Genomic DNA, 25,601 nt, shown 5'->3' with positions numbered 1-25,601 from the left:
ACAGTTTTGATTGTTGGGCCATGCACTGCACACTAGTTTTTGTCACAAGGTCTAGGATTTTGGTAATTTGAGTAGGTCCTTAGCTGAGTCTGTTAAAAATAAGAAAGTGTTAACCTTGGCAGCATGGCCACATTCAAGTCATGAAGGATCATGAGGCCTCCTGTGGGAATCAGATGCCCTTCAAGAGACAGGACTGTGTGAAACACAGAGAGATCATGTTATAGATGGTAATGATATAGTGCTCCTTTGGAATGACGAATGCATATCATTTGAGAAAGTTCAAATAAACGCTGAGAAAACAGTCTGTGTGTAACAGGAGGTGGCCGAGAAAGCCTCCTAACTGACCTTCATTCGACTGTCGTGTCCATATTACAAAACTTACTTGAGGTCAACGGTGTATGCAGCCAGCCAATGACCATTAATTCATCTCAAGTTTTGTCTCTTGTCAGGAAAACTGCTTTATGGCAGCAGAGGCTGGGGTCACAGATTCGCCACGTTATAACTGGAGGCTGATTGTTCTGTGAGGAAGTGACTGGAAAGATAGTGTGGAGTTCACTTTTGAGTTGTTCTTCTATATTCCTTGGAAAAATCCACATAAACACTGAGAAAGGGAGAGTACATGTGTAACATAGCCAACTCATGTCCCTTCAATGGATAGGACATGTCTGCATGAGAAGACTTGCTTGAGGACAACAGCCTAGGCTCACAGACAACTGTTATCATTTAACTGAGCTGAGGTTTAGTCTGAGGCCAGACAACCTGCTTGAAGGCAATGGGAGCAGCTGTCGCACATTAACCACATTGACATTTGGAGGCTGAGTCTGCTTAAAGAAGCTACTTCAGAGAGGTGGAAACGGCGCAATTTTGATATATTATAGCAAAAATGCTGAGTCTCTTTGAACATAACTACAATAGGATGGTATTGATGTTGTGGGCCTGGGGCTGCCTACAAGTTTCTTTTAAGAGGTCCAGATTGATTCATATTTCCACAGTCTCCATTCTTTTCCATAAACAAGGCTTTTGCTGTGAGCCTAGGAATCCATGCGACATTTGTTCACAGAGGACAGGCTAGGAACTGTGGGCTAACGCCACCCCTTCAGTCTCTATTAGGGAAAGAGAGAAGAAATGTTGTGGGCCAATTTCTCAGCTCTTCCCTTTTGAAATAGGGGATGGGATCTTAACCGAAAACCTAGGTAGCACTCTGGTTCTTAATTAGAAATCCAGACAGGAGATAAGGTTCTAGGGCTAGAGATGAGATTCTCCTACCTGAGGACAGGCTTGCTCTGTGGGTAAAGTTCTCCTGTCTACTAGTTTTCAGAGAGGACAGGCTTAGTACCTAGGTCCCAGTCTCCCTTGTACTTTTCGTTAGGGAAAAACAGGCATAGTGCCTTGGGCGCATGTCACCGCTCTATATCCTCTCAAGGGAAGACAGTTTTGCTGGTATTAATGGTGGCCTCCATTATTTTTTTGTTCTGAGGAGACAGCCAAGTTTTTTGGCCATACACTCCACATGAGATTATTTTCACAGGTGATACCTCGGGTGTAGTGTGAGTAGCTGCTTCGTCTTGACTGTTACAAATGAGATGATCATGAACTTGGGAGCCTGGGCCTGCACTCTAATTACTCTGAGGGGAGTCCAGGCTTGGTGAAACATACCTAAGTCTCCATTCTAATTTCCCTTGCAAAAAGACAGGTTTCTTGCTGTGGCCCCAGGACACCACACAACATTCGTTCAGGGAAAACAGGCTTAAAAGTATGGGTCCAGGCCACCAATTCATTCTCTGTTAGGAAAAGGCAAAAGAAATACTGCAGCCCAAAGTCTCAGCTCGACCTCCTGGAATAGGTGAAGAATTGGTACTTTGAGCCAAAGTCACCACTCTCACTCCTAACAGAAAGTCCATGCCTATAGCCAAGGTTCTAATTCTTCAAAAAGATAGTCTTACCAGAGGAAAGGTTTGTCTTGTGATTTAAGGTCTGCAATATTCTAATTTTCAACGATTTCAAGCTTTTTGGCTTTAGACCAGGGCTTCGTTGTATTAGTGTTAGAAAGAAACTGGCTTTGTTTAATGAGCCTGAGAGTCCAGTCTACATCATTTGAAGAAAGGACAGTACTGTTACCTGCACAGAGCTCTGTTGTCTTTTATGTAAGAGTCGACAGCTTTGATCATTGGGCCATGCACTGCACATAAGTTTCAACAGATTCTTAGATGAAGGACTTGGTACAAGGTAACAAGACATTCTTGGTACAAACAAAAAAAGTCTATAGAAGGACCCAGTCCTCAGCTGGACAAGGGTAAGTAGGGTGGATGTTTGAAAATACAACACACTGCTGGTGTCATTTACGTGACAAACTAAGTGGAAAACGTTTTACACGCTGAAGCTTGGGACATTCTAAGAAGTAAATTGAAAACCTACACCAAGAGCAACAAAACTAGTCACATGCTAGACACCAGATTCTCGCAGAGTCTTCCTTGATCCCCACGTGAATCCCACGAGGTGTTCACCTATTCCCTGAGTGATTCTCTAGTGATTACTATGTGATTTTCAGGTGATTTCTCCCCTAATCCTCTTATCCTATACCCAACCAAGTCTTTTCAAAATATGTCTCATAAACTCTTCATTTTCAATATTTCCACATTGTTGCATTGGCCGTTATGCGATTCCCTCTCGACAGTAGTGGTCTAAGGCGCGCCTACAAGAATATTGTGTGAGTCTCACCTGAAGCTATTAAGAGTTATACTCTTAATGACTCAGCATTTTTGCTACAATACAGCAAAATGGTGCCTACTGTTTCCACCATTCTAAACTAGCTTCTTCAAGCAGACTAAACCTCCTAATTTTAAGGCAGTTAATGTGCAACAGCCACTGCCATTGCCATTAAACTAGTTGCATGACCACAGTCGAAACCTCAGGCCACTTAACTAAAGACCATCATCTGGGAGCCTACATCGCTGTCCTCAAGCAAGTCTTCTCATGAAAGTCTTCAAACCTTTCATTTGGTGGCTCTTTTACACACAGACTCTCATTTTCTCAGTGTTTATGTGAATTTTACTAAGGAATGGAGAAGGATGACTAAAAATGAGTGCCACACCATTACCTTAATGTCACGTTATCACCCTGTGATGCCCTCAGGCCAGTCTCTTGACGGTCACGTGAATCCCGCGGGAATATCGAGAGATTCCCTAATTCTTGTTACATGATTTCGTGGTGACTTCTACATCATGTTCCTCTGGTAGGCTAAAACAAGCCTTTTCAGAACATACTGATGGAATAGTTTCAATGTCAACATCTCAGTTTTCTTTCCATCTCAGTTTTACTGACAAACAGACAAAATTAGAGGCAAATTAAAGATCATTGACTGCCCGCATATACCGTTGACCTCAAGTAAGATTTGTAATGTGCACATGACATTCGATTGGAGGACAGTTAGGAGGCTGTCTTGTCCATTTCCTGTTCCATGCAGACTAATGATTTCTCAGTGTTCGTGTGAATTTCCTCAAGTGATATGCACTCATAATTAAAAGAGAGCATTACATCATCCCCACCTGTCACATGATCTCCCTGGGTTTTCTACAGTCCAGTATTTTAATGGGCACCTGTTTCCCACAGGCAGTTACGTGATCCTGTTGTGAGTCACTCAAGCTCATACTCCCAAGGTTAACACTGTCTAGTTTTGAACAGACCAGGCTAAGGACCTACTCACACTACAAACATCCTAAACCCTGTGACAGAAACTGATTTGTAGTACATGGCCCACATAACAGTACTGTATGCCTTTAAAACTGGATCCCAGGCCCATGACACAAAACAAGTTTCTTCCTAACACTAATACAATGAAGCCCTGGTCTAAAGCCAAAAAGTCTATCTTTGTTGGAAATTGGTATATTGGAGACCTTAAACAGCAAGGCCTGTCACTCCTCTGGTAAGAATATCTTTCTCGAAAAACTAGAACCTTTGCTCCAGGCCTGGACATTCTGTTAGGAGCAACAGTGGTGACTTGGCTTGCTAGTCCAATTATTCACCTATTCCAGGAGGTTGAGCTGAGACCTCGAGTCACAGAATTTCTTCTGTCTTTTCCTAACACAGACAGAAGTGGTTAACTGGGCTTACGATTCTAAGCTAGTCCTCCCTGAATGAATGTAAGTTGTGTCCTAGGCCCATAGCAGCAACCATGGCTTTACAAAAGGAAAACTAAAATGGAGACTTAGGCCTGTGACATCATGCCTGGACTTTCTTCATAAGACTTAGAGTGTCAGTCCTGGCACCGAAGTTCATGACTATCCAATTTATAACAGACTGAAGAACAACTACTCACACTACACCCAAGGTATCCACTGTGAACAGAAACACATGTGGAATGTATGACCCACAAACAAGTTGACATCTCAGAACAAAAGAAGAATAGAGGCTGCCATTCATACCAACAACACTGTCTTCCCTCATGAGGATGTGGAGTGGTGACACAGGCCTAAGACACAAAGCCTGTCTTTTTGTAAATAAAAGTAGAAGGGAGACTGGGATCCAAGGCACTAAGTCTGTCTTCTCTGAAAACTAGAAGATAAAAAAATTTAACCCACAGGGCAAGCCTGTCCTCAAGGAAGGGAATCTTATCTCGAGACTTAGAAACTTGTTACCTGCCTGCATGTCTAATCAGGAACTGGAATAATGACCTTGGTTTGTAATTCCAATCGCTTCCTCTATTTTCAAGAATTAGAGCTGAGATATTGGCCCAAAAGATTTCTTTTGTCTTAGATAGAGACTTAAGGGGTGGTGAAAGGCCACAGTTCCAAGCCCGTCTTCTGTGAACAAATGTTGCCTGGAGTCTTAGGCTCACAGTAAAAGACTTATTTATGGAAGAGAAACTAGACATAGACTATGGAAATCTGCACCAAGCCTGGACCACCTAAAAGAAACTAGTTGAAAGTTCCAGGCCCACAACATCAATACTATCCAATTGGTAACACATTCCAGACTGAAGACTTGGGCCCACTAACATATAGTCTGACTCTTTCTACCAGAAACTCCTGTGGAGACCTTGGCCTACAGAGCCAATCTGTTATCTTCGAGGAAAAGGAAGAATGGAGGACTCAGTTCACTCCTCCAAGACTTTCTTACCTTTAAAGCGTCTACAATAGAAATTGGGCCAATGGCACCAACCCTATGTCATCTTAACAGTACATTCAGCACAATCTAGTCTCACGTCACCAATTTTCCTGATTGACAGTTATTAAAAGATTACCATAACTTACAGCACCATGCCTTTCCCTTTGTAAGGGAAAGTAATGTGGGTACTAAGAAACCTGGCACAAAGCCTGGCCTGTTTTTTTAAGGAACTTGATTGGGGAGCTTAGAATCATGGCCAAGCATTGCTCCTATTTCCAGGAAGTTGAGTGGAGATCTTGGCCCACAGAATCTGTCCTAACTTTACTTAATGGAACCTTAGTTGGTGGATTTGGCACATGGTAAGAAGACCTTCTTGGTAGGAATAAAAAAGTCGATAGAATTCCATGGCCCAAAACTCAGTTCTCTGCTTGGACTAGGGTAAGTCGAGTGGTTGTTTGAAAACGGAACACCACACCAGTTTCATCTACAAGGTAAACTCGAGTGCAAAACCTTTCACATTCTGAAGCCTGGTCATTCTAAGAAGTAAAATAAAACCTACATCCAAAGAAAAAAGACTAGTCACCTGGTAGATACGAGATTCCTGTGGGGTCTTCATTGATCCCCACGTGAATCCCATGAGGTACTCACTTGACCTCCGAGTGATTCCCTAGTGATTCCCTCTAGACAGTACTGGCCAAAGGTCCGTGTATAAGAACAGTTCAGGTGCACCCCTGAAGCCATTGCGTTATGTTCACAATGACTCAGCATTTTTGCTACAATACAGCAAAATGGTGCCTACTGTTTCCATGCTCTAAAGTAGCTTCATCATTCAGACTCAGCCTGCAAATTTCAACGCGGTTAATGTGCGACCGCTGCTCCCATTGCCTTCATTCAGGTTAGCTGACCACAGAAGAAACTTCATGGCAGTTAACTAATGACAAGTTTCTTAGCCTATGCCGCTGTGCTAAAGCAAGTCTTGTAATGCAGACATGACATTTCGATTGCAAGGCTGTTAGGTGGTTATGTTACACAGGTACTCTCATTTTCTCAGTACCAAGGAATGTAGAAAGGTAACTAAAAACTGAGCGTCATACATCATCCCAATATCACGTGATCTCCCTGTGAAGCTCAGGCCAGTCTCTTGATGTTCATTTGAATCCCACGGGAACGCCTTGTGAATATTGTGAGATTCTCTAATCCTTGTTACCAGGACCAGGAAATAACCACCCCATTTTCTTTTGTTAGTCTAAAACAAGTGTTTTCAGTACAAGTTGAAGGGACTGCCTCAATGTCAATATCTCAGCTTTCTTTCTACGGTGGTTAAACCAGTCCCTCTAAAACTATGTCGTCTTATGTTTGCTATAGAAAAATTCTGAGGCAGCCGTTCTTTCCACAATCAAGAGGTATTCTCACAAAGAATCAGTATTTTTCCTACATTGCAGCAAAATGGTGGCTGCTATTTTCAGCATTATCATGTCGCTTCCTCACATCATACTCAACCTCCAGTTATCAACTTGGCCAAGGTGCGATCACCGCCTCCACAGCCATAAAGCAGTTTTCTTGACAAACAGACAGACAAAACTAGAGGCAAATTAAAGATCACTGACTGCAGCATATACCATTAACCTCAAGTAAGATTTGTAATGTGGACATGATATTTGATTGGAGGTCAATAAGGAGTCTGTCTCAGTCACCTTCTCTTCTACACATACTAATGATTTCTCAGTGTCGATGTGAACTTTCTCAGTAATATGTACTACAAAGGGTGCACTACATCATCATCCCTTGTGAGTATATGGTCTGTCTTTTCCTAACAGAAAGTAGAAGGGAGACTGGGACCTAAGGCACTAAGTCTGTCCTCTCTGAAAACTAGTAGATATGAGACATAACCCACAGGGCAAGCCTGTCCTTGTGTAATCTGGTAAGAATATCTTTCTTGATGAATTAGAACCTTGGCTCCAAGTCTGAACATTCTCTTAGGAGTGACAGTGGTGACTTGGCTTGCCGGTTCAATTCTTCACCTATTTCAGAAAGTCGAGCTGAGACCTCAAGTCACAGCATTTCTTCTGTCTTTTCCTAACAGACACTGAAATGGTGAACTGGGCTCACAGTTCTAAGACTGTCTTCCATGAAAGAATGTCGAGTGTTGTCCTAGGCCCACAGCAACTAGCCCATCTTTATAGAAGAAAAACGAGAATGGAGACTTAGACCTTTGACATCAAGCCTGGACTCTCCTCACAGTAATTAGTGCACGTGGCCAGGCACAGAATTTTAAGACAATCCTATTTATAATGCACTAAAAAAAAAGTACTCACACTAAATTCAAGATATCCCCTAAGATCAGAAATTCATGTGGAGTGTATGACCCTCCAACAAAGCTGACATCTCAGAACAAAAGAAGAATGGAGGACACCGTTCATACCAGCAAAATTGTTGTCCCTTGTTAGGATATGGTGTGGTGACACGAGCCCAAGGAACAAAGCCTGTCTTTTCCTAACAAAAAGGACAAGGGAGACAGGGACCCCAGGCCCTAAACCTGTCCTCTCTGAAAATAAGTAGATAGGAGAACTTAACCCACAGGGCAAATATGTCCTAAAGGAAGAGAATCTTATCTCAAGACCTAGAAATTTGTTTCTTGCCTGCATTTCTAATCAGGAACCAGAGTGCTGACCTTGGTTTGCAGTTCCAATTCCTTCCTCTATTTTCAAGAATTAGAACTAAGAAATTAGCCCCAAAGATATCTTCTATCTTTCCCAGACAGGCTGAAGGGGTTGCATAAGCCCGCAGTTCCTAGCCTGTCCTCTGTGAGCAGATGTCACTGGAGTCCTAGGCTCACAGTGAAAGCCTTCTTTATGGAAGGGAAACAAGAACAGAGACTGTGTTGCACCAAGCCTAGACTTCCCAAAGGGAACTAGCCGACAGCCCCAGGCCCATAATGTCAGATCATCCAATTGGTAACCAATTCAAGACTAAGGACCTAGGTCCACAAACACCTAGCCTGAATCTCGCTACCAAAAACTCTTGTGGAGACCTTGGCCTACAGACCTTAGCTGTCATCCCCTAGAAAGAGGAAGAATGGAGGACTCGGTTCACGGCTCCAAGATCGTCCTCCATTTAAAACATTTACGACAGAAATTTGGTCTGATGGGACCAGCCCTGTGTCATCTTAACAGTACATTCGGCACAACCTGGTCCTATGTTCCAATTTTCCTTTTAGAAAATTATTGAAAGGTGACCATACCTTATAGCACCAAGTATTCACTTGGTAAGAGAAGGTAGTGTGGGCACTAAGAAACCTGGCACAAAGCCTGGACTGTTCTTTCAAAAACTTGATTGTGGAACTTGGAATTATGGCCAAACATTGGTACTACCTTCAGAAAGTAAAGATCTTGGCCCACAGAATCTAGCCTAACACTACGTAATGGATCCTTAGGTATAGGACTTGGCACATGGTAACAAAAACTTCTTGGTAGGAAAAATAAAAGTTGATGAAGTCCATGGCCTAGGACGCAGTCCTCTGCTGGAACTAGGGTAAGTTGGGTGGAAGTTTGAAAACACAACACCACACTGGTATTATTTACAAGGTAAATTCATTTGCAAAACATTTTACTCATGAAGCCTGGTTCATTCTACGAAATCAAGTGAAAATCTACATCCAAAGCAGCAAGACTAGTCACCTGGTAGACACCAGATTCCTACTGGGTCTTCCTTGAGCCCATGTGAATCCTACGAGGTGTTCACTTGATCTCCATGCGATTCTCTAGTGATTTCTAAGTTATTTTCAGGTTACTTTCACCTTATTCCTCTTTCCCTATCCTCAAATAAGTGTTTTCAACAGTCGTCTCATAAACTCTTATTTTCAATATTTCAGCATTGAGTCATTGGCCTTTAAGCAATTCCCTGTTGACTGTAGTGGCCATAGATCTGCATACAAGAATAGTGCAGGAGTCCAACATGAAGCTGTTCACAGTTATGCTCACAACAACACAGCATTTTGCTACAATACAGAAAATGGCGCCTACAGTTTCCAACGCACTAAAGTAGCTTCATCAAGCAGATTCGGCCTCCGAATATCAACGCGGTTACTGTTCCACAGCCACTCTCATTGCGTTCAAGCAGGTTGCCTGAGCACAGAAAAAGCCTAAGGCCAGTTAACTAACAATTGTCTGTTAGCCTATGTCGCTGTCCTCAAGCAAATCTTCTCATGCTGACATGACCTTTCGATTGAAGGGCCGTTAGTTGACAAGGTTAAAAAGGTACTAATTTCTCAGTGCTTATCTGAATTTTACCAAGGAATGTAGAAGAGTCACTCAAAAGTGAACGCCTTACCATCAACCCAGTATCAGGTGATCTCCCTGTTACGCCCTCAGGTCTGTCTCTTGACTATCACATGAATCCCGCGGAAAGCCTCTTGAGTTTCCCGAGGTTATCTAATTCTTGTTACTAGATTTCCAAGTGACTTCCACCTCACTTTCCTTTGCTAGGCTAAAACAAACCTTTTCAGAAAATGTTGATGGCACAGCCTAAATGTAATATCTCAGTTTTCTTTCCTTGGTAGTTAAGACATCCCTCAGAATTTGTAGTCTAAGGTTTGCTATTGAGAAACTCTCAGGCAGCCACTGTTTTCGCCATCAAAAGGTATCCTCACAATGACTCAGTATTTTTCCCTAATAGAGCAAAATGGCGGCTATTGTTTCAAGCTCTATCCAGTCACTCTTTAGAGCACCCTCAGCCTGTAATTATCAACACTGCGAATGTGGAACTGCCACCACCTCTGCCATAAAGCAGGTTTTCTGACAAACAGTCAAAACCAGAGGTGAATTAAAGTTCATTGACTGCCCGCATATACCGTTGACTTCAAATTAGATTTGTAATGTGGACGTGACATACAATTGGAGGACATTTAGGAGATTGTCTCGACCATCTTGTGCTCCACGTAGACTAATGACTTCTCAGTGTTTATGTGAATTTTCTCAAGTGATATGCACTCGTTATTAAAAGGGAGCACATTTTCATCACCATCTGTCACATGATCTACCTGTGTTTCATACAGTCCGGTCTCTTGATGAGCACAAGTTTCCAACAGGCGGTCACATGAACCTGTGGTGATTCCCTCTGGGCCATACTACCAAGTTTTACACAGTCTAATTTTGAACCGAGTAGTCTAAGGACATACTCACATTACCAACATCCTAGACCCTGTCACAGAAACTAATGTGCAGCGCATGGCACACAGATCAAAGCCGAGGACTCCTACAGAAAAGAAAGGAGACCGCTGTTCAGGTAAAAGTACTGTCCTCCCTTCAAATGATGTAGGCTGGATCCTGGGCCCATGACATGAATTCAGTTTTTTTCTAACACTAATACAATGGAGCCCTGGTCTACAGCCAAAAAGCTCGTACTTGTTGAAAATTAGTATATTGGAGACCTTAAACCACAAGGCCAGCCTCTCATCTGGTAAGAATATCTTTCTGAGGCACTAGAACCTTGGCTCTCAGCCTAAACATTCTGTTAGGAGCGACAGTGGTGACTTGGTTTGCTGGTCCAATTGTTCGCCTATTCCAGTATGTTGAGCTGAGACCTCAAATCACAGCATTTCTTCTATCTTTTCCTAACAAACACTCAAGTGGTATCCTGGGCCCATGATTCTAAGCCTATCTTCTGTGAAAGAATGTCGAGTATTGTCCTAGGTGCACAGCAACAAGCACCTCTTTACAGAAGGGAAACGAGGATAGACCAGAATCCAAATCACCACTGTCACTCCTAACAGGCTTGGAGCAAAGTTTCGAGTTCCTCAGTATACATATTTTCACAAGAGGAGAGGCTGGCCTTGCAACTTGGGAATAACGCTGTGGAGAGCACCTGGAAAAGCTGTTCTCTGCTGTCATCTAGTGTGCATCTTGAAAATAACACCTGAGTGGAAGTCAGGAAAAGCTAGACTTTCTAAAGGTTCCTGAGACAATGAAGATTGTGTTGGAGCCTAGGCTGTGCCAAAGATGTGTGTCCTGGAAGCTGCCCACTGGAATGTAGAGCCCTCTGGGTGAAACCTGACATTGAGTTTGCCACACCCTGAATCGACTGCCTTCTCACCTGGCTCTTATTTGTGTATGCTGCATGCCACCCTCCCCTATTAGGTCCCAAACTTCCCCCGGTCTGTTTTTAAACTAACAGTATAGCTAGGGATTCTCTGTAGGTCACCACATCTGAGAGTAATGGGGGGCAAATAAAAGATTTTTTTTTTCCACATATAAAAGAGGCAGTCCAGGAGGACCAGACCAAAAGGAACCCAGGTTGAGAGCAGAAAGATTGGTTAGGGAAAAACCACAGAGCAGCCTACAGAAGCCAGACTGCGGACCCCATGCACAGCTGAGGAGGCAGTCTGTGTTGGGACCCCTTGCTCTGGCCTGGAGGCCGATGCTGAAAAAGGCTTGGAGACACCAGTCCAGCTGCTGCATTTTCAGGAGGAGCTCAGGTCCAAGCTTCTCGGGCAGCTTTGTTGGAACAGCCACTCCCTGCACACTTGTGGTAAGTGGACCTGTCTGGAGGGGTGAGGTAGAGTCTGTCAGCTCAGCCCTGACCAATGGTGTTTTGACCAAGGCTGGGGCTACTCTCAGATGAAGTGGGCTGGCCTGCTGCAGGCACTTCAGGCACTTGGGGGGCCTAAAGGCGTCAATGGTAGACCTGGGAAAACAGTGATGATCCAGCCAAGGTTACTCCCAGGGAGACCCCAAAGCCACAGACCACGCACAGTCAGCAACCATGGGCTGGCAGTAGCTCATCACTCCACATCAAACATTTTCTGGCTCTTTCTGGCACTATCTGGCCATCTCCCTCATTCTTTGTACATCTTTGTCCAACTAGGTCCAAGGCTTGCTCTTTACATGCTGCATCCTCACTCTCTAAGGAGGCTGAGCTCCTGGTCGATGCCCCAACCTTCTGTCCTCTCTCTTCTCCCTCCCTATCACTTCTTCACTCTGTCGTTCTCATGCCAAGCCAATAAATGGATACCAGTTCTGTGTCAGTGTTCACCACACTCTTCTCGATCACCAGCTTTGCACTTTTTGTCATCCCTCCCTCACCCTCTGTGAATCACTGTTTCTTTCCACTGCTCTCCAATTATGCTCAGTGCCCCATCACACTCCTTTACTTGGTCACATCTTGTCGCCTTCCTCTGTGTCAACCTCTGACCATTTCTTCGGCCCTCGCCACTGAGTTCATCTCTGCCACACTTAGGCCCGCCTGGTCTTGGGTGGTCCATTATCACCTGTTCTCCTGCAGCACTCGACCCTTCATGTCATCTCTGCTGTTGCCTTGGTGGCTCCCCTGTCGCTGTGGTGGAGTAGTTTCCACTCTCTTCATGCTCCACTCTGCTGTCTGGCCACTCAGATTTTCTGAGGTCTGTCCTCCAGAGGCCCAAGCCAGGTAGCTGAAGAAGTAGAGCTGGGTACCTCGGGAGGCAGAGCCCCATGTCCCAGGTGGATGTTGAGGTACAGGCTCCTCACCAGGGAGGCAGGCATCCCTGTTTTTCTGGGAGATGTGATGTCATTAGGTAGCCCTGAGAGCCCTCGTGTTCCTGTTTGATGTTCACAGCATTTGTCCACATTTGCTTTACAGTATTTTTTATGAAAAACACTGAACCTTTGTGGAATGATTGACCACTGTATTTTTCAAGCTCGTCTTTTTCACTTGGAAGATGGTGGAGCATTTGCCTTGTGGCTGGTGTTTCTCTTGTTTTCTAAGAAGTCAGATTTATCAATCAATCTTTTCTGTGTGGCTTTTCAATTTATGTCATACTTGGGAAGCTCTTATTTATTTTGATTACACATACACACACACATACACACACATATTTTTTCTTCTACCATAGTTTTTTTTTAATTAATGATCCAGTTGGAATGTGTGTGTGTGTGTGTGTGTGTGTGTGAGAGAGAGAGAGAAAGAGAGAGAGACAAAGAGATAGAGTTTATTTTTTACATAGATGACTACCTAATTTCTTCAATACTATTCATTGAAAAGATCTCTTTTCCCCAGTGTTTGCAGTATTATCTTAATCTTATTCTAAAATCATGTATGTTTTTACGTCTATGTCTGGTGTGTTGATTGTTTTGTTAAAGTCTGTAAATTCATGCACCAGTACCATCTCAAAGCACATGGTTTTTCACCCTTGTAAAATCTTTGACTCAGGATAAATCTAGCAAGTCATAAATTATTTAGCCGCTGCAATGAGGCTGTGAGGCTGCATCTGTTCAGCGGGAGCCTGTTTTACAACAGCATCAGTGGCTGCAGCACAGCTGCAATGCAGCAGGCCTGAGTTTGTGTGTGTTCTGAGGGAACTTATTTTACAGCAGCAGCAGACGCTGGTGCTTTCTCAGGAATGAGTTTGTGTCTGTTCTGAAAACCATTGGTTTGTGGCAGCGGCAACAGCTGCCATCATGATGCTACACTGGTCCTGAGTCCGCGTCTGCTCTAGAGAACTTGCTTTGTGGCAGTGGAAGATGCTTCCCTACTGCTGCTGCTGCACTGTGCCATGAGGCACATCTGTTCTCGGGATCCTGGCTTATGACAGCAGCAGCTATTGTCCCACTGTTGCCACTTTTAGGCCTGAGGCTGAGTTTCTTGTGAGGGAACTTGCTTTATGACAGGTGTTGTGGCAACCACATCTGTTCAGAGGAAACTTGTTTTAAGGCAGCAGCTGTGGTGCCCACATATGTTGTGAGGGAGCTTGTTTAAGGCAGCGACTGTGGTCATCACATGAAGGTCACCTGGGAATCATACAGCACTCACGTGGGAACCACATGAGAATAGTGTGGCGGTCACAATGGGATCATGTGTATATCAGGCTAAAGTTATTTCTTTGGATGTTTGCACCTAAAGAAGGTTCTCAAGACCTAGAGAAGACAGTTCTGGTTGGTAGAAGATTTATATCTGCAAGGGCCAGAGAAAGCATGTAAGCTTTTGAAACAAAAGATTCTGGGGCAGATTTGCCAATTATCGGGGGCCCAAGGCAATCACTATTTAAGTGTTTTTCTCTTTCTGAGTGTAGGGCAGTACTTTTTCTAATGTCCTGAATTTTTACAGTGTCAGCATAATCCTGAAGTGGACGAGGAGCTTTGGGATCCATCACAGGATAGGTGTGCTTTGTAGTTGTCCAGGATCTGCATTGCTGTCTCTGTGTAGACGAGATTTAGTAAAACAAGGACTGTTGTTTTTAGGTATTCAAAGAACATCAAGGTCTAACCTGCCCATCCAACTACATCATCTTGAATTTGCTTCTTTATATCAAGGAGCAAAATTCCAACTAAAGTGGAAATCAAAAGGATCCTATGCCTAAAATAGAGTTGTGTGCCTTTAGAGTGTGGGATCCAGGAGACTTCCACAAAGGTTTCTGCATGTTTTCCTCCCCTTGGAGCACTTAGTTCCATTTTGGCCCAGCTAGCCTTAGGAAAAGAACCCTCAAAATATAGCTCCTATCTGGCCCTAAATATCAGCCTCCAGTTGGGCTGAGTGCTAACCATCAGCAGAGGATCTGGCTATTTGTAATGTGGCCATTTGTGATCTTGGTAAGGATTTGCTCCAGGGGCACATCTGGAAGATTGCATGATTACAGTGTGATATGGGCGGGTGGGTTGGTGGTATAAATAGGTTATCATTGTCTTTTTAGGACTGATTTCTGTACTTTCATGTTGTTGAGGGAGTGTTTCTTAGGCTAGCCACAATACTCCTCTGTCATTTAATTTGATCCTCCCATAGGCACCAATGGGACATTTGTTTTAGGGCAAGAGCCTTTCAGAAAAAATCCTTGCAAATATCTTCATATCAGATATTAGGCAATGGCAACCAGTAAATTCTCCTGGAAATATTAAACCCATTGCTTTCTCCAAAAGATCTTCAAAGGTATACCTCTTCTGAATGTGACTCAAAACCAATAAACCTCTTTATACCTTATCAAGAAACAAACAAACAAACAAAATGTCCCTAAAGAGGCTCAAACGATACAGCACCCACTTTTCACAGTCACTCCCAAAGAAGGTCAAAGAAATAAAGATTTAGACAAACTCCTGAGACCTGGCAGCCTCAGAAGGTAGGACATCAGCTGCATGTGGGGCACAATCCACATCTCTAGCCAGCCAACTACCAATTCTCTGGCCTCCAATCTGAGAGTTGGCAGCCTGAAAACACATGAGGTACAACCAGTGTCTCCCTGCCACCGCAGGCAGAAGGCCAAAAGAGAGAACCCCTTTGCTAGTTCCAAGCCAAACTGCAAGATGCCAAATGGTAGAAATAAGAAAGTAACACTCAACTGTGAGGAAAAGGACACCTGACCGTATGAAAAACTGAGAGTGACCAAAACATAATGCCCAAGGAAGTCCTGCCTCCGAGTGCGTGTATCTGTCAATCTAAATTCGGCAAGGAAAAGACAAGGGGAGGCTGTTGGTGCCTCATTCGACCAGATTCAGAGCAGAAATCTGGGAGACTGACTTGGTCAAAATTTGTACCTTTTGGTAGTTTCTTCCAACTTTGGTTAGCTGAAATCTCAGTGAGAGTCTAGACTGACAAAGAGCAGAGCAGATATTGCCTGGGGATAAAGGAGGTGCCTGAGAGACTAGGGGGAGGGATTATAATGAGGCGTGAGGGATGCTGGCTGTGTTCACTGTCTCGATCATGGTGATAGTTTCACAGCTATTTTCACATGTCAAAACTTATATTGCTCAATTGAAATATTGAGAATTTGTTATATGTCAGTTATACCTCAAAAAAAAGCTGTTTTTAACAAGTAACTACTGATACAAGCCACACATGGATGAATCTTTCAAATATCATGGTGAAAGAAGCCAGATATAAAGGAATATGTGCTGTATGATTCCATTTCCATAAAATTCTAGAACAGGAAACACTCGTCTCTGCTAAAAAGTAGGAGGAAGAGGAAGAGAAGAAGGGGAGAGGGGACGTGGAGTGTGCGGGCAGGGATCGACCAGGAAGGGGCATGAAGTGAAGACAATGTTCTTGAAAGTGGTGTGAGTTACGTGAGTATGTTCACTTTTCACACCACATAGTATGAAAACTCCAGGTCTCTGTGATACATTGAATGCTAATGTGTTTGAGGTGAAATGTCACAATATCAACAACTTACATTAAAATACACTTAAAAAAAAAAAAGAATGAATTCATGGACGAGTGGAGGGAAGCATGAATAAATGAAGTGACATGCAATAAAGAAACACAACCGAATGTGAATTCTAGAATGTAGGTGGTTATAAGGGGGTTCATTCTATAATTCTTTGTTTTGTATGTTTGAAAGTCTTCATAATAACATGTTGGAGGAAACAGAGCAACTATCTGTGCATCTTGTCCACACATCTATAACTATATACAAAGGGAGCAGTCTATAAGGACATGAAGGAAGTTTTTAGCGGTAATTACTGCTGGGGAAGGGAGTTTTGGGGAGACAGAAGATGGAACTTTTGCTTCCATATGTTTCAATTTCTTACAGTGAGAATATATGCATGTAACCATGTAATATAGAACATTTATCATGGGCTCCTCCCACAAATTCACCAAGCAGACATCACTGCTGTCCAGAGCAAACCTAGGGCCTGCAGGATGCAGCACTCACTCCAAGGTAGCCTGAGGCAGCGAGAGATCAGGAACAAGAACCGTGTTGGTAAAGAGGCCTTGGTGGAAAAGCCTCGGTGGGCTTATCTCATGTCTCCTGATGCAGCTTCTCCACGGGTAACTGGAGTTAACATTTAACACCAGCATTCTTTCTCTGTTATTCATGTGGCATGAGTAACGTGGCCAGGCTCTCCAGAGCTCTGGTCCACACCTCCCACCCTCCCCCCGTACCGCTCTGGCTGGATATCCACACTAAGCATTTCCTCCCTGCTCCCCACTGCAGGTCTACTTCTCCAGGTCAGAAGGCCGAGCCTCATCGTCACTTCACTGAGTGACAAAGACGGACCAGAGGCTGGGAAACCGTGTATTTTACAGTGGTAAGTCAGGTCTCTCTGAAAAGTTGAATTGAGCTTGGGTATGAAGGTTGATGAGAAAAAGCTGATAAAGCTAACAATAAGCTAGATTAATGGATGGATACAGGGATGAACACATAGACAGGATAAATGCTATACTCCATGTTGTGCAGCAGGGGGAAGCACTAGGCAAATTTCTATGACCTGCTATGGGAAAATGTTACCAAATCAGAAAATCCACTGTTTTAAAGCCACTGGTGGGGGCTTTAGTTAAAGCCCACCTTCCTGGCCCTGCTGTCTCTTGGTATTTTCTATGAAAGAGTGAGTTGGGCTGCATTCAGGATTCTCTCTGCCACTCATGGCCACGGGAGGTGCCAAGCAGAAAGGAACAGGTCATTCAACAGACATAAAAAGGCTTCTCTCTACTAGGGACAGGTTATGCAGATGAATTATGCAAATTCTCAGGTACATATTTTTGCGAGCGAGCTATATATCCTTGAGTTAATTTTCATAAAAGCCCTCATCAGATTTCCTTTTATTTTTTAAGCAATTGTTTCCTGAAACCACAAAAGACACAACAGAATAGAATTAAATTTGGATTTAAGTATGATTGGGCTGGAAAGAGTGGGCTGAAGCTTACTTTGAAAACCATGCTCTTACAGTGTACTTTATTTTAAATCCCAATGAAAACTGAGTTTTACCCTTAGAGCAACATTTTCATTTAAACTTTATATTTTCTTTTGCTTCAATTGGCTTCCGAAATAATTTTTGAGTTCTCAAGAACTTAATATGTTCTTAATGTCTGCCTTTCCCTCCCTAAATTGTATCTGCTTCAAATGTAAAACCCCTTTTTTAATGATGTATGTAACTGATTTCTCAGGATAAAGTGAGTTCCCAGATGAGGACTCTCTCAATGTCTACTACCACAGGGATGCATCACTTCCAGTTGCTATTTCCCCAAGGAGCTGACTTTTCTGTGCTCAGGTTTTAACACCTGTAAGTTTGCGTGGCCTCCGTCCTCCTTTGTGCTGGATTAATTTCCTTTGGGTTTCTGCATCATCACTTCTGTGGCTACATCATCCCCTTCTTCGAGTGTGGCTTGTTACCAAACGCGTAGAAAGCACAAGTGAATCTTCTCCCAAGCATTGTATCGTGGTTGCATTTTCCCTTCTTAGTCTTTATTTTTTTTTATTTTATTTTTTTTAGGTGAGGCAACCCTTGGTTGACCTCACAGATTTCAAGGACCTTGTCAGCTTACAACCCCTTATTATTTTTTATTTTTTATGCCTACTGCATCTGGTCTTCCTAGGTGGTCTCCTATCCAAGTACTAACCAGGCCTGACCCTGCTTAGCTTCTGAGATAAGATGAGCTCAGGCTTGTTCAGGGTAGCATGGCTGTAGACCCTTCTTAAGTCTTTAGTTTCTAATTCATGTTACAGTCCTTTGTTCCAGATGTAGAATAATTTTTTAGCAACATTTGCTGTTACTGCTGTAAATACAGATGTGATTTCTGTAAGCTGTACGCAGAAAGAAAAGGAAACCTAATTTGTGTGGTATGATTTTTCAATAAAGAAATAAGAGATAGATTAAGAATAAGAAGGAGGAGGAGGAGAAAGACGGTCTCTGCTCCTGGTTCTGGGCACAGAGTCCTAAAACCCTCATGCTCTCCTGAGTAACAGGGAAGAGAGTTGCATCTGTTACTTTGAATGAGCACCTTGCCAACACACTTGAGCTGATGCTCCAGAGGTAACTCTGGGAGCATAAGGGCTGGTCACCAGAGGAACCAACCACGCAATTAGAGGATTGGAACTTTCATCCTCACCCCTGGACCTCCAGGTTGGGGAGACAGGCTGGAGAGTGAGTTCAATGCCCCATGGCCAACGATTTCATCAAACAGGCCCAGGGAACAGAACCTTCAAAAAGCCTCTAATCAATGAGTCCCGAGACTCTCTGGTGCTGAACACACCAAGGTGCTGGGTAGGGGAGACACCCAGAGAGTGCATGGAAACTCCTCAACCCTTTCCAAACACCCGGCCCCATGCACTTCTTCCCTTCAGTTGTTCCTGAGTTGTATCCTTTGTCATCAATAGTTATAGTAAGTAAAGTGCCCTCCTGAGTTACATGAGTCACTCTAGCAAATGACCAAACATGAGCAGGGGCGCATGGGAATCCCCGACTGACAGCCAGGCTTTCAGAGGTACCAGAGGCCCAGACTAGCGATTGGCCTCTGATGTGGGGGTGGGATTGCCACGATCTTCTGGGATCTGCACCACTCTGGGCAAGTAGTGACATGAGTGTGGTGAGAGGGACAATTTTTCTTTCAGTTATTACCCTTTAGATTGCCAGACTTTGATGCCATCTCAGCAATGGTCCCTACATTTCATTCAGTGACAGTCACCACAACAGGCTTCAAGTGCTGAGCTCAAAGTAGCGGGCGTCCTCACCTGTGGATATTTCACCCATGTTCTTGCAGTTACAGGGCCATTTAGAGAAGCAGAGTCTTCATCATGATAAAATATTTACTAACAAATGTATTACTATTTCTCTTTATAAAATCAATTGCCACTTATAAAAATTGGTCCCTACTCAGAGCTCACACCCTGTTGAACCCCAAAGCACCATTCCCCATACATGGCACCAGTGGCCAGTCAGTCTCCAGCTACTCTCAGATATCTACAATGCACATCGGTTGTGCTGTGAAACTGTGGGTCTTGCTCAGGATGCAAGACTTCATGAGTAAACAGAAGTGATGTTCAAGTCTCACTCGATCACCACATGAAGCCACTGATTGACACGTGAGGTCAGCAGAAAAGAAAGTTAATGCTGACAAACCAACAGGAGCTTCAAAATGGAATGGTTGAAAAAATAATTTACAACTTGTATTAAAAAGTAAAGCGTGAGCTTAGATAGGCTCCAAGTATAGAGTGAGTACCAATACTGCAAATGGTTTGTGTTTTTCTATGAGCCATTTGACTGAAGCATTCAGAAGGATGAACAGCATGGTGAACGATGAGATAATTCCTTTACCACTTAGTCCAATTAGCTTGAATACTAGCTACATGTACAGAGATACAAATAAAATAGAAATGTTGCCACACACACACAAAAAAAGGGTATGCTCATCTATCAATAGATTGAAAAGAGCTTGAGCAATAAGATGAGGCCTAAATAGTTTTGGACCCTCTTATGGACCCACCGTCAATCAGATGGGAAATGAATGATGCTATATCTTTATATGGTATAATTTTTCAAAGGAATTGTGCAAAAAACCAGCCTTTGCTCATTCTGCACCCATTCTAAAAACCTGCGAATGGTTGCGAACACATTAAAAAATGTGTTAAATGTGAGATAAAATGTATTTCTTTTCTTAATTTTTGTTTTCATTTTTCAAACAAAATCTGGATCAAGCATTTTGTGGAGATTTTTCACTCTTTTATAACATCGGCTCCTGCTGCATGTGGGGTCACTCTTTTGCATTTCTTTTTACTTTTTCTTGTGAAAATACAGGTATTCAGATAAGTAGAGAGAACATGTCATAATTCTCTTACACTGGGTAGTTAGATTTAAAAGCTGTCACACTCTGAAGTATTTAAAAGTAAATCATAGACCTCGTGAGAGGTCACCACTTGATACTCTAATGCAGCCCTAAAAAATTAAAGGCTTTTCCTACACACTCACAATCCATTATCATACGTAAGAAAATTAACAATAATTCTGTAATATCTCATAGCCAGTTTATATTCAAAATTCCCCCAACTGACAATACCCAGTTCTTCTCAGCAGGTAATTCTGATCTCATCAGGTTGCCTCCTCAGCCCAGTCCAGGGGAAGCTGCCCCTTCTGGAAGAGTCTTGCTGTTTACTGTGGGTGCTGTTTCACTTCTTGTTTCTCTCTACTTCCTGTAATCTCAAAGATAGGTCTAAAGCTGTGTTGTTCAACACAATAGCCATTGGCCAGATAGAGCTATTTTAATTTCAATTTGTTTAATTACAGTAGAGATTCTATTCCTCAGGCTCATGAGCCATACTGTAGGTGCTCGGTGGCCACCTATGGCTGGTGGCCCCAAAGAAGACAGCACAGTCCTAGATCATTCCCATCACCTTAGAGGGTCTACAAGACAGCGCTCATAGCCAATGGTGTGTACTTCATAGTACACTGTAAAGAAAAGTGTTTTGACTTTAATTGGCCATTCCTGGCAACGGGATACCAGCTTTGTCCAGATAGTAAAGATCTCCTAGATTATAACAAACCAACTACAATGTGAACTTTGTGAACATGAGATAAAAGTAGTAAAGCCCCAGACACTCACAGCTGATGGGCCAACTCGAGGTACCATGGAAGCTAGGAAGATCTGTCTCTTTGGGAACCGCTCTGGACTCAGGCAAACCACCGAACCACCGCGGGGTGCTACGTAGCTCAATTCCTAGGCCTCGGCAAGGAGAAGCGAACAATCTGCATCTGCATCACGCAGATCAGACCAAGTGTTCTGTGATAGCAAAGCAAAGAGATGTTTGGAAGCAAGACGGTGACAGGATCAGCCCTGAACCTTGGGAAGTCCATAGGCTGAGGTGTCAAGGACAGATAGAGACTGTGCAGCACCCACACACAGGGAGACATCCTGGAGGGTGACTACAAACCCAGTGACACTGGGCGTGGAAGGGCAGGCCAAATTTTGAGAGATGGGATCTAAGCAATGTGGTGAGAATCCTCCAAAATATCAGAAAGAAAAGTGAGAATGATGGGTGATGGGCAGAGTGTGGAACCACACTCAAGTGAAAGCAGCAGACAGAAAACCCCAAGGCATACGGAACTGGACCTGAGCAGTGAGAAGAAAGGAGCTAGGGGACAAAGCACACAGCAGGAGATGACAGAAAACATTTGGGTGGGGGAGGGGCCAGAGGAAGGTTTGGGGGAGGGACTTTTTGATAGAACACTTTAGGCACAGGGATAATTAGAGGAAATTATGTGACAGATATGTAAGAAGTCTTCTAAATTTGATTATTCAGACCTAAAGTAATCACGTACATCCTCTTCACCAAATCACCTCTTACCAAGTTTTCTCCAAAGATAATCTCACAGAAAGTAAAAATTAAAAGAACTTAAAATTGTGATTTGTTGCACACTCAATTGCCTACCCTATCAGGATTACATATTTTATAATTCTAAATGAAATGAAATTCATAGATCAAAAACCTACAAACGCTCAACATTTCAAAAAATAATATAATTTCCTAACTATAATATAAGAGAAATAAGTCCATAATATGTACTTCTAAATGTAAATGAGGCATAACTAACACTAAAAGAGATGTAACCAGACATTTTCACCTTTATATAAAATATCTGTGATGGTATCAGACATTGTCTTAACATCTCAAACACAATTTTGAGTGACCAGTTGTTCTGAACTAGTTAATAACTCTTAAGATTCTGAATAAATCAATTTCATTCCATTCTTGGAATATTCAGGGAACAGTATGGTAGTCCTCATACTGTTCACCAATATTCCCGATTCTCTTTTTCCCAGACACTAGTAAAATTGAACTTTCTAACTCCCTTGAAGTTAGAGGTGGCATGTGACTTGCCCCAGTCAATGAAATGTGTATAAGCAAAGTCTGTCACTTCAGGGCTGGGGCATTTAATGTTGATGCAAAACTGCTCCATGTGATGGGACCTCCAAAAGCCTGGATCTTCCTCTGAAGCATGATGAAAAACAAATGTCTGTTATGTTTAGCCCCTGAGGTTTGGGCTTATTTGTACCTGAGGCATAACCTAGCCTGATACAATAATAAAATTATTTCTCCCCCAAGAGAATTTATTTTGTTATGAAATTGGAATTAGACTCCAGGCTCTGATCATAATAAACAAGCTTTTCACTCACATGACTGTCCAGTAGCATTGAAGAGTCCCGAAGGATCCTGGACAATTGCTTGTCATTCCTATCAACCCTGTCCTCCCCACTCCTCGGTCACTGTGACAACTCAAACACCATCCCCATCAATTTCTCATTTACTCCCTGCCACACTGTAAATAGCTGATCTCCATGGACTAGACACATCCTAAAAAGCAATGAGTGAGACAGGACTGAGATGCCTAAAGAACCTGGGATTCTAAAGGGGTGACCACCGCTGACTCCACTAGTTTGTTGCCATCAGGATATATACTCTGAGTTGACAAATCTTTCAAGAAAAGGCCAACATCCAGATTTCCATGTCCAATCTTTTGATGTATTCATATCTGCAACAGTTTAAAATGTTTAAATTTGAGATTTAAGCACTCTCAGAGTCAAACTGAACCGTTCTGCTGGTTTGATGAAGCCTCCGTGCACAATTTTGCAACAATGTGTCCAATATTAGTGAAACTTGAGCTTCTTCTTTGCAAAATTTCCCTCTATTCCAAGTGACAAAACAGATCATAACACCTTACAAGTAGAGAAGCTGCATGGTTGTGTAACAGACATGGCAATTGCTAACATCTGCCCTGTGCTCCTTGCTGCAAAGTCTAATTTAATAATGAGGTAGGTTCTGTCACTGCCCCCATTTAACTAATAACAGAATCTAACCTTCTGGATTCCAAGCCACCATAGTATGCTCTTTCCTGCCAAGATGTCCTATTTAGTTATTTATTTTTTAAAATTCTGCTTCCTGCCTCTTCTGTCTCAGAATTTCCTTAAACATCCTTCATGGGGCTGCTGAAGACCACTGCAGAAAAATGATGAAGTAGAAGAGTAAAATATGAAATGGAAATGAAAAAGCAGAACCAGTGGCCAGGAAGAACGCTGAGGCCCTGGGGGCTGTGAGCAGGCCACGCTGGCGCACAGCTGTGACTGTGACAGGGGAGAGTAATTCTCTGGACTCAAGCCTCCTTCCACTGGTGGGAACACAGACCCTCTCAGGCTAAGACTGGTGCCTTCGGAGCCTACTTAGAGTGGAAGGAAGGAAAGGAGGGCGGCAAAGAGAAAGAAGGACGTGGCAAACAGAAAAGGGGACAGGTCGGGTGCTGGAGCTCACACATGCCAGCCCAGGACAAGTGAGGCTGCCCAGACACCCACAGGGTAGACTGCCACTGGGCGGGTCCGGGGCAGGAGCCAGAGCAGGCAGGGCAGGAGCCCTTAGAAGGCCTCAGGTCACTGACCCGATCCATGCCGGGCAGGCTATCTGTGGGGTTGGGAGGTAAGGAGGGCGCCCCACATGCAGGTAGGACAGGCAGGTGCACCCTGCCTGCTGCCTGTGTTCCCATGTGGTTGGCTGTGGAGCCCCAAGGAGGGGACGTGGATGAGACCCCGTTAGAAGAGTTGTAAAAAGCCCATGCGTCCCCAGGACTGACTCTCATCTGTTTACTCTGCACCAGACAGGGGATGCCAGATCTCGACTCCCACTCGTATTCCCCAGACAGCATCCTTATCCTCCTTGGTGGACCTTAAGGAAATGTGCACGTTTGAGCTTAGGTTTCTGTTTGAATTTTAGAAGTACTTAAGTGAATGTGGGACTGTTCTCTGCTGTCAATCTCAAAAGGCCAGCTGGACTCACAACCTGCACAGGTGACAGCGAGTCTACAGGTCCCAATGGGATATCAGGAGATGTGAGGAGGTGTGCATGCAGGCGACGATGCCTTGTTCTGGACACAGCAGCAGCATATTTCCTGGCCTGTAAATCGGGGACTTTTTGAATCACCGAGTGATCTCATACAGTCCTTTTCAGCCCCTGTTGTCTAGAATAGTTTCAGCACATTAGTGAGAAACATGAAAATATTAATTTGTGACTCCATGACCCACAAGTGGCATGTGGCCATGTATTGCATAGCACGCTGAGAACACTTCCTTCCCCATGGAAGGTGCTGTGAGGCAGAGCTGACTAAAGACTTGAGCGCTATCTAAGAAGCAATGGAGAGTGTGCCCTGGAGGTTTCTTGGTTCTGTCCTGCCCACTGGACAGTTTGTTACAGAAGTCATCACTGACACCAGAACAGTGAATTGTGAGAATTTCAGTGGTTAGGAAAGATTAATGAGTGAAGTTTAGAATCTGACCTTTTTTGAGATTCTGGCAATGGAAAGTAGGACAAGAAGGTAATGAGGGAGCCTGTTCAATCCAGGATCTGGCTCCCACTATCTCCCCAAATCTTACAGGTCAGTAGTTGTCTGTGTACTCACCTACTGGTGGTCAGTCCCCAGAGTCAGACTTGAGGTCTTGGGGAGGTCTCCTGGATGGTTCTGTTTTGGGTGCAGGGATCCTTGCCCCTCTCAACATATAAATCAAGAGAGCAGTAAAACAGTTTTGCAGAGAGACAGATTTATTAAAGTGAAAGCTTGATGCACTAAGGGAAGAGAAAGATGTGACTCCCGTGGATCACAGGTCCAGCGGTTTTATGGCCCTTAGGGTTAAGGGTCACCCCCCACCTTTCCCCTTTCCTTTCTCAAAGCATGTTGAGGTGGGTCCTACACTACACCTGAGCAGGGTACCTACTTTATACCGCACATGTCTCCTGAGCATCTTGAATCTCCCCCTTAGAGGTGTATTTTACTGTGATGGTGAGA

The 25,601-nt window shown here is 43.5% G+C and overlaps 1 pseudogene; it reads right to left on the bottom strand.

The window, feature by feature from the left end:
* Positions 1-18,353: 18,353 nt before the first annotated feature.
* LOC120589936 (uncharacterized) lies at positions 18,354-18,472 on the bottom strand (annotated as a pseudogene).
* Positions 18,473-25,601: the final 7,129 nt, after the last annotated feature.

This window comes from Pteropus medius, unplaced genomic scaffold (assembly GCF_902729225.1).
Source record: "Pteropus medius unplaced genomic scaffold, Ma_sr-lr_union100, whole genome shotgun sequence".
Taxonomy (NCBI): Eukaryota; Metazoa; Chordata; class Mammalia; order Chiroptera; family Pteropodidae; genus Pteropus; species Pteropus medius.
The sequence above is the reverse complement of the archived record's forward strand: the minus strand, read 5'-3'. Positions and strand labels throughout refer to the sequence as shown.